The sequence below is a fragment of the Cucurbita maxima genome, unplaced genomic scaffold (assembly GCF_002738345.1).
Source record: "Cucurbita maxima cultivar Rimu unplaced genomic scaffold, Cmax_1.0 Cma_Scf00050, whole genome shotgun sequence".
Classification (NCBI taxonomy): Eukaryota; Viridiplantae; Streptophyta; class Magnoliopsida; order Cucurbitales; family Cucurbitaceae; genus Cucurbita; species Cucurbita maxima.
The window spans coordinates 527,793-536,840 of record NW_019272066.1 but is presented as its reverse complement, the minus strand read 5'-3'; positions in this window follow the sequence as shown (position 1 = coordinate 536,840).

Genomic DNA, 9,048 nt, shown 5'->3' with positions numbered 1-9,048 from the left:
ATTTGTTGGGTTTTGTATGATTATGAATCAAGTTCAAGTATAGAGTGAATCAAGTTCAAGCATAGGATCAATTAGTAGAATTGATTATATTTGTTGGGTTTTGTATGATTATTTGAAATATATGTAGAGATATCAGAATGAATCAAGTTCAAGTATATAGTCAAAATGATCTATAGTATATGGTCAAAATGATTTGGGGACACTATGGATGCGGCCCACTTTTGTATATAATATAAACAATGTTATCATTAAATTGTACATGTGATTTGGGGCGTCCTATGCAATGAGTATTGCATAAGATCGGACCGTGAAGAAAACCACTCTCACTTTATAATGTCGTTTATTGTTGAGACTGATTTTTTCATTCAATGACCTAAGTAACTCGAACTTAATCCTGAGCTAACTATGATCTCCAGTTTATTTGGAATTATCCTTAGATTTTCATGGGTGAGAGTGGCCGAGTTCGCTGACTCAATAAGCCTATCATTTCAAGGGTAAGACTAGGTGAATAGTTGGGGACATAGAGTGTAAGATGGAATTTACTCCTACCCACTTTTAGGGATAGTAGAGAGGTTGTTCCCTTAAGTACTGACTCCAAGTCTTGAACAAGGGGCCCCACCCTCTCATTGGCCCGAGAGGGATTTGGTTTGGTGGTTGGACCACAAACCAATTGTTCATTAGATGATCAGTGGGACTCAAGGAACAAGAATTAACTTTAGGGGTAAAATGGTAAATTGACTCAGCTCTAGTTACGAACAACTTGTGAAGGATCAACTTACCAATCATGGTTATATCAAATGGACAGAAATATATCTATAGTGAGGGGGAGTGCAACTACTAGGCTATAGTGAAGTGTCCTAATAGTTAACGAATGTTGGTTAACAAGGTTAATGAGTTTAGCCGGTTAATCTTGGATCGTTGGAGCCCATGATCTGTAGGTCCATTAGGTCCCCCTGCTAGCCCATATCGGACTAAACCTTAGAATAGTGTGACGAGTGAGTTCGAAGTGTTCAAATTAAAATTAGGGAATATATTCTAAATATATAGGACATATTTAACCGCATTTTGTTTTAATTGTGAATTAAACAAAAAGAGAGAATTTGAGATATTTAAAGAAGATTTAAATATTTTAATTATGAATAGGGATTCATAATTAATATGTGCCGGAATTCATTAGGATTGACATTTTATTTAATGTTAAATTTAAATTAAATTGTTTAATTAATTATTTCATATTATTTTGATTTGAAATTAATTATTTAAAGAAAGTAAAAAATGTTGACTTCACCCAATAGAAAAATCCATGTTTGAGTTAGTGGAATATTGTGTGTCAATATATTGTTTAACCAAACTTGCATGTTTGCCACATAATCCCACAAATTGAAGTGGAATTTTGAGTGTCAAAATTTGGTTTAACCAAATATGCATGTTTGTCAAATAAACCCCACAAATTTGAATGAAATTTTGAGTGTCAAAATTTGGTTAATTCAAAATTGCATGCTTGCCACATAATCCAACAAATTTGAGTGAAATTTTGAGTGTCAAAATTTGGTAATCTCAAATTTGCATGAACATACAAATATCATGCAAATATGACTATATAAATAGAGTGATTAAGGTACATGGAAAGTTTGCTCGAAAAACTTTGAGAAAATCGCTCAAAACTCTCTCTTTACATATACTAAATTCCTATCAAGTTTAGTCACTCACTGGATTCCACAATCCCATTCTAAGGCCAGAGAATAGTAGGGAAGACACTAGTGGTGGATCGAAATCGGTTCGTGAGGAAAAAGAAATTTAAACTACAAAAGGTTAGTATACAAACTCATTGAGTTTTAATGCTTTTGAACATGCTAGGTAATTTACTATAATTGATGTACTTAGAGTGCTTAAGATCCAAATTTCTTCCGCACGTGTTATAGTAGCACCATCAATAGGTATCAGAGCAAGTTTTAGGCACTTTATTTACATTAATTTGAGCATGGTGGGTACCATTTTATGAATGAAATTTTGTGGTTGCTAAAGTGGATGTTTATGGTTTTGGCATTTTTTTTATGCTTCCATTGTATTCAAATATTGTAATTGGCCTAATGTGTATGGGCTTTAATGAGTGAAGAAAGGTCTGTAATTTTTATGGAGTCATTAGAGTCTATTTTAGGTTGTAATTGTTCGAAAATGGAAGAGATAGCAAGCTGAACTGAAAAAGAAGATGGAAGAGGCGGTTTGGGTGTTTTTTTCTGCCAGCTATGGTCCGGTTCAATATTTTTAAGGGTTGGTTTGGCCTGTACGTGATCCTCGGGAGCGGTTCAAGTTATTTTTAATTATTAATGTAATAATTTAGTTAATTGCTTGCTTTAAAATGCCAAAACCAATCCACTTTAATGTGTTTAATTAATTACGCATTATGAATGTATGTTCTAATTAAACAGAAAATGTATATGCATAAAGTATATCATATAGATTTAAAATCCCACCATTGGCTAAGCATGTTTCATGCATTCCAAGTATGTTATAAGTGTTATAATGTATAGAATGCATGTTTAGGGTTCCATGAGTGATAGATATAAATTGTTATATTATTGGATGGAATGAATGATTATATAATTGTTATATACAGCATGTTATAGGTTATTTTCAACGTCATAAAATGAGATAGACGTTAAAATCTATAACAAAGATAAATGCATGCTCACTTAAGGTTAGCAACCAAGCACGATCAATTTTAATAGTTAAAATAGGTCGATATCTTGTAAAACTGCGGTTACAAGAAAGCTCACCTGGCATGATCTTGTCTAAGGCTAGAGGTACTTAAGTTGACGGTTTATGGAACACCTGCTACCTAGAGATCGGGTCAGTACTTGAGCTTAATTAGCCTAGTTTTATGAGCATGCGTGAGTGATGTAAGAATATTTTTAAAAAAAAAAATGAAAAATCACCTAGACATCATAGGTAAAAATCGAGTATAAATGTTATATTTGGAGAAATCACCTTAAGTATATTTAATTAGTCGGAATATACCTAAGTAATAAGTATACCAAACCGTCTAAAATACTTGGTGGGAGGAAAAAGGTATATGAGATACATCTTTTTCTTTTTACGCTCTCTGAAAAATTCACACCGTGAGATTCATGCTAGTACTCGTGTCGCCTTGGGAGTGGTCTCCATTCAAAAGGTATTTGCATGAGTCAATAACAAGGTGAATAGAGAAAGTATTTATAGTAAGTGGGAGAAGAAGGAAGTATATCAACACATCCTATGGTCTGCACCACTAGGTTGCACCGTGAGATTCCCATGTTCCGCCTGCATGTTGTCCTAGAGCAACCACTCATTCGGAGGGTCGTAACATGGGAGTCGGAAAAACACAAACTCCAGAAATGGATAGGATTTCTTAGGTACATTCCCAACTTTGGCCTTTTCATTTGATAGATTGTTGAGGCCGATCTCTGAGGTCTGAAAATGGTGGATCACACTTACGAACAATTACTAAGAGTTAGTATATTCTTGACCAAAGTGGCGATAACTAAAACGCTAGAGGAATAAGAGTTATTCTGTGATTAGTGTTTAAGTCAAGAATGTCTTGGTTTAGTGAAGGAGTGATTGACTGCCCGTGGCAATTTCTCTAACTCACTAAAGTATCATTGTCAATTAATAATTTTTGGGTACATTATTACATTTGCTACACCAGATTGGATTAAAAAGATTAAGTCAATTCACTAGTAGAATTTGTTTTAAATCTCATGTCAAGCTCAATATTACAATTACTCGCTTCTGAGAAATTAAACGACGACAATTACGTAACAAGGAAATCAAACCTAAACACAATACTTGCAAATGATGATTTAAGGTTTGCTTTAAATAAGGAATGTCCCTTAAACCCCGGCTCAAATGCAAGCCAAATAGTTTGGGATGCATATGACAAAAAGGGTAAGGGGAAAGATAAAATTCCTACTGACAGCAAATGCAAGGTTTAAAATGCAGATAATGAAAAATGTTTCCATTGCAATAAAAACGGGCATGAAAAAAGTCACTGTCCAAAATACCTTGCAGAGAAAAAGTCGAAAAGGCACAACAAGGTAAATATGATTTACTAGTTGTAGAAATATGTTTGGTAGAGTATGATCACTCAACCTAGATACTAGATTCAGTGGCCACTAATCAAATTTGTTCTTTTTTTCAAGAAACTAGTTCCTGAAGAACGCTTGCGGAAGGCGAGATAACACTCAGGGTTGAAACAAGAGAAGTTGTCTCAGAAGATCAGTAGTAAATTTAAAGTTGTTTTTCAGAGATAGATTCATTATATTAGATAATGTATTTTTTGTTCCTAGAATGAAAAGAAATCTAATATCTATCTCTTGTTTATTAGAACAATTGTATAAAGTATCTTTTGAAATCAATGAAGTGTTCATTTTCAAAGGAGGTATTCATATTTGTTCTGCAAAACTAGAAAACAACTTATATATGTTAAAACCGAGCGAAACAAAAGTTGTTTTAAATACCGAGATGTTTAAAACAGCTAAAACTCTAAATAAACGACAAAAGATTTCTCCTAATACCTATCTTTGGCACTTAAGACTAGGCCACATTAATCTCAATAGGATTCGGAGACTGGTTAAAAGAGGACTTCTAAATGAGTTAGAAGACAACTCTTTACCTCCATGTGAGTCCTGTCTTGAGGGTAAAATGACTAAACGACCTTTTTCTGAAAAAGGTTATAGAGCCAAAGAAACCTTAGAACTCGTGCATACAGATCTCTGTGGTCCAATGAATGTCAAAGCATGAGGAGGGTATGAATATTTCATTTGTTTTATTGATGATTATTCAAGGTATGATTATCTTTACCTAATGCATCACAAGTCCAAATCTCTTGTAAAGTTAAGAGAGTATAAGACTAAGGTTGAGAATCTATTAGGAAAAACTATTAAAACACTTCGATCAGATTGAGGTGGAGAGTATATTGACTTAAGATTCTAGGACTACATGAAAGAACATGGAATAACGTCTCAACTCTCAGCCCCTGGTATACCCCAACAAAACGGTGTATCAGAAAGGAAAAATAGAACTCTATTAGACATGGTTCAGTCTATGATGAGTTTCGCTCAATTACCTAATTCGTTTAGGGGATATGTAGTGGAGACTGTTGCATACATTTTGAACATGGTTCCTTCTCAAAGTGTTTCAGAGATACCTTATGAGTTATGGAGAGGGCGTAAAAGTAGTTTACATTACTTCAGGATTTGGGGATTCCCAGCACATGTGTTGGTGCAATACCTCGAGAAATTAGAATGTTGTTCAAAATTATGCCTATTCGTAGGATACCCTTAAGAGACGAAAGGTGGTATGTTTTATGACCCTCAAGAAAATAGAGTGTTTGTATCAATAAACGCTACATTCTTGGAGGAAGACCACGTAAGAAATCATCAACCACACAACAAATTAGTATTGAGTGAGATTTCTAAAGAAGCTACTGATAAAACAACAAGAGTTGTTGATCAGGCTGGTCCTTCAACAAGAGTTGTTGATGGAGCTCGCACTTTTGGTCAACCACATCCTTCTCAAGAGTTGAGAATGTCTCGACGTAGTGGGAGGGTTATAACTGAACCCGATCGTTACTTGGGCTTGGCAGAAACACAGGTCATCATACCTGACAATGACGTTGAGGATCCATTGACCTATAAATAGGCAATGAATGATGAAGATAGAGATCAGTGGAACAAAACCATAAATCTTGAAATGGAGTCAATGTACTTCAATTCAGTCTGGGAACTTGTAGATCAACCAAATTGGGTAAAACTTATTGGTTGCAAATGGATCTACAAGAGGAAACGAGACCAAGTTGGTAAGGTACAAACTTTTAAAGCTCGACTTGTAGCAAAGGGTTAAACCCAAAGAGAGGGTGTGGACTATGAAGAAACTTTCTCTTTAGTTGCTATGCGTAAATTGATTAGAATACTCTTGTCCATTGCCACATTTTATGATTATGAAATTTGATACTGCAATCAAATCTTATGGCTTTAAACAGAATGTTGACGTACCTTGTGTTTACTAAAAGATAGTCAACTCTACAGTAGTTTTCTTGGTGTTGTACGTTGACGATATCCTACTCATTGGAAATGATGTGGGATTTCTGACCGACATTAAGTATTGGCTAGCCACACAATTCCAAATGAATGATTTGGGAGAGGCTCAGTTTGTTCTTGGAATCTAAATTGTACCCAACCCGACATATGCTATGTTGTGGGAGTTATCAGTAGATATCAATTCAATCTGGGACGTGCTCATTGGACTGCCGTTAAGAATATCCTGAAGTATCTTAGGAGAACGAGGGACTATATGCTAAAGGATTTTTATTTGAAATTAATTATTTAAATTAATTGTTGAATTAAAATAAAGAAAGTCAAAATGTTGACTTCACGAAATAGAAAAATCCATGTTTGAGTTAATAAAATATTGTGTGTCAATATATGGTTTAACCAAACTTGCATGTTCGCCACTTAATCCCACAAATTTGAATGAAATTTTGAGTGTCAAAATTTGGTTTAACCAAACATGCATTCGCATTCCGTTTGAACTAAAATTTGAGATTCACTAGCCTAAAGTCCATTTGTGGTAAAGAAAAAACCTTCCGTGCCCCAATCCTCATTCGCAACCTGCATCCAACCATTTCATTTTTAACCTATACGCATGCTCCAAGCCCAACTCATGTAAATAGTCAAACAATCCACTACAAGGGCATTTGGTCTAGTGGTATGATTCTTGTTTCAGGTGTAAGAGGTCTCAAGTTTGATTCTCGAAATGCCCTCAACAATCATATCAAATAGAATAAATGCGAATTCAGACTGTAGGGAAAATAATAGCACTTTATGCTCGAGTCACATTTAGAAGAAAGTTTTTAGAAAATCATTTCATCATTTTCAATTGACACCAAACTTGGCGTGCATTCATATTTCCGACTTAACTCCCGAACCGCATGCCCAAATTCCTTCCAAAACCCCAACTTTTGAGGATAAGGCCCATGGTCCTACCCAACCCTTCAACAAACCTATCTTTGCCCTTCATGTTGATGTCTCTGTCTTAACATGTCTTCAATGCCCACTTTGCATGGTGGTGTGTTGGATGATGCAACGTCCTCCTCGATCGCATCATGGCACTCTTCTATATTTGCCCGCATATGGCCGGATGGGCACCTCTTGAGGGATGCCACTTTGCTTGTCATGGCGTGAGGGTCACAACCTACTCTCTTCATTTGTTCTAATTCGACGACGAACAAGTCAACTGTGCGAAATTCAGACTGCATGGACAATAACACTTTATACTTGAGTCACGTTTGGAAGAAATTTTTTAGAAATATTATAAGCTAAAAGCGAATAAGCAACAACAATGGATTTGATAGCATATAACCCGAGTAGGAAGAATTGACAACTAGTCACATTCTCCTATAATACATTTTGGGAAATTTTAGTCTAGGTGGGTGTAGATATGATTTTGATGACTAGTCATACACCCTCGTAGTAGCACAACAATAATAGTAAAGATCTATCTAACATGAAAACAAGTAAAAGGGGTTTGGAATGAGCATGCTGCCTTGGAGCCATAAACATGCAACATGTAGCCATAGACAATACGTCTTGGGCAATCGTGACCGTGACATCTGTCCACACACAATTTATTTATATCTCTATTAACCAACTATTCATAAACTCAGCATTAACCCGAGTACAAAGAATTGACAACTAGTCACATTCTCCTATAATACATTTTGGCAAATTCTAGTCTGGGTGGGTGTAGATATGATTTTGATGACTAGTCATACATCCCCTTAGTGGCACAACAATAATAGTAAAGACGTATCTAACATGAAAGCAAGTAAAAGGGGTTTGGAATGAGCATGCTGTCTTGGAGTCATAGACATGCAACTATTGGGTTTTATGTCCTGAAACTCATAGTTTGTAAACAAAGACATATTCTATTTTCAATAAAGTTATTATTGATGTTTATTCAGTAAAGATTGTTATTGAATAAAGTGAACTTTACGATCATTAATCTAAATCCAATAAACTAAGAACACTCTAGCTATAGTATGGTTACTTGAACTATATGTAGAGACATAAAAGTGGATCAAGTTCAAGTATATAGTCAAAATGATCTATAGTATAAGGATAAGGCTGAGTACCTTATTATGGGACACTCTGGATGCGGCCCACTTTTGTATATGATATAAACAATGTGATCACTAAATTGTATATGTGGAGACATGTGAGTGGGGGTGTCCTATGCAATGAGTATTGCATAAGATTGGACCATGAAGAAAATCACTCTCTTTATAATGTCATTTACTGTTGAGACTGATTTTCTTTTCATTCGATGACCTAGGTAACTCGCTCTTAATCCTGAGCTAACCATGAACCCTTGTTCATTCGGAATTATCCTTAGATTTGCATGGGTGAGAGTGACTTGAGCTCGCTAACTCAATAGGCCCCCCATTTCAGGGGTAAGACTGAGTGAATAGCTGGGGACGTGGGGTGCAAGATGGAATTCGCTCCTACCCACTTTTAGGGATAGAAGAGAGGTAGTTCCCTTAAGTACTGACTCCAAGTCTTGAACAAGGGGCCCCACCCACACATTGGCCTAAGAGGGATTTGGGTTACTGGTTGGACCACAAACCAATTGTTCATAAGAGGATCAGTGGGAAATAGGGAACAAGAAGTAACTTTAGGGGTAAAACGGCTAATTGACCCAGCTCTAGTTACGAACAACCTATGAAGGATCGACTTACTAACCATGGTTATATCAAATGGACAGAAATATATCTATAGTGAGGGGAGTGCAACTACTAGGCTATAGTGGAGTGTCCTAGTAGTTAACAAATGTTGGTTAACAAGGTTAATGAGTTTAACCGGTTAATCTTGGATCGTTGGAGCCCATGATCTATATGTCCATTAGTTCCCTCTGCTAGCTCATATCGTTCTAAACCATAGAATAGTGTGACGAGTGAGTTCGAAGTGTTCGAATTCAAATTAGGGAATATGTGCTACATATATACGATATATT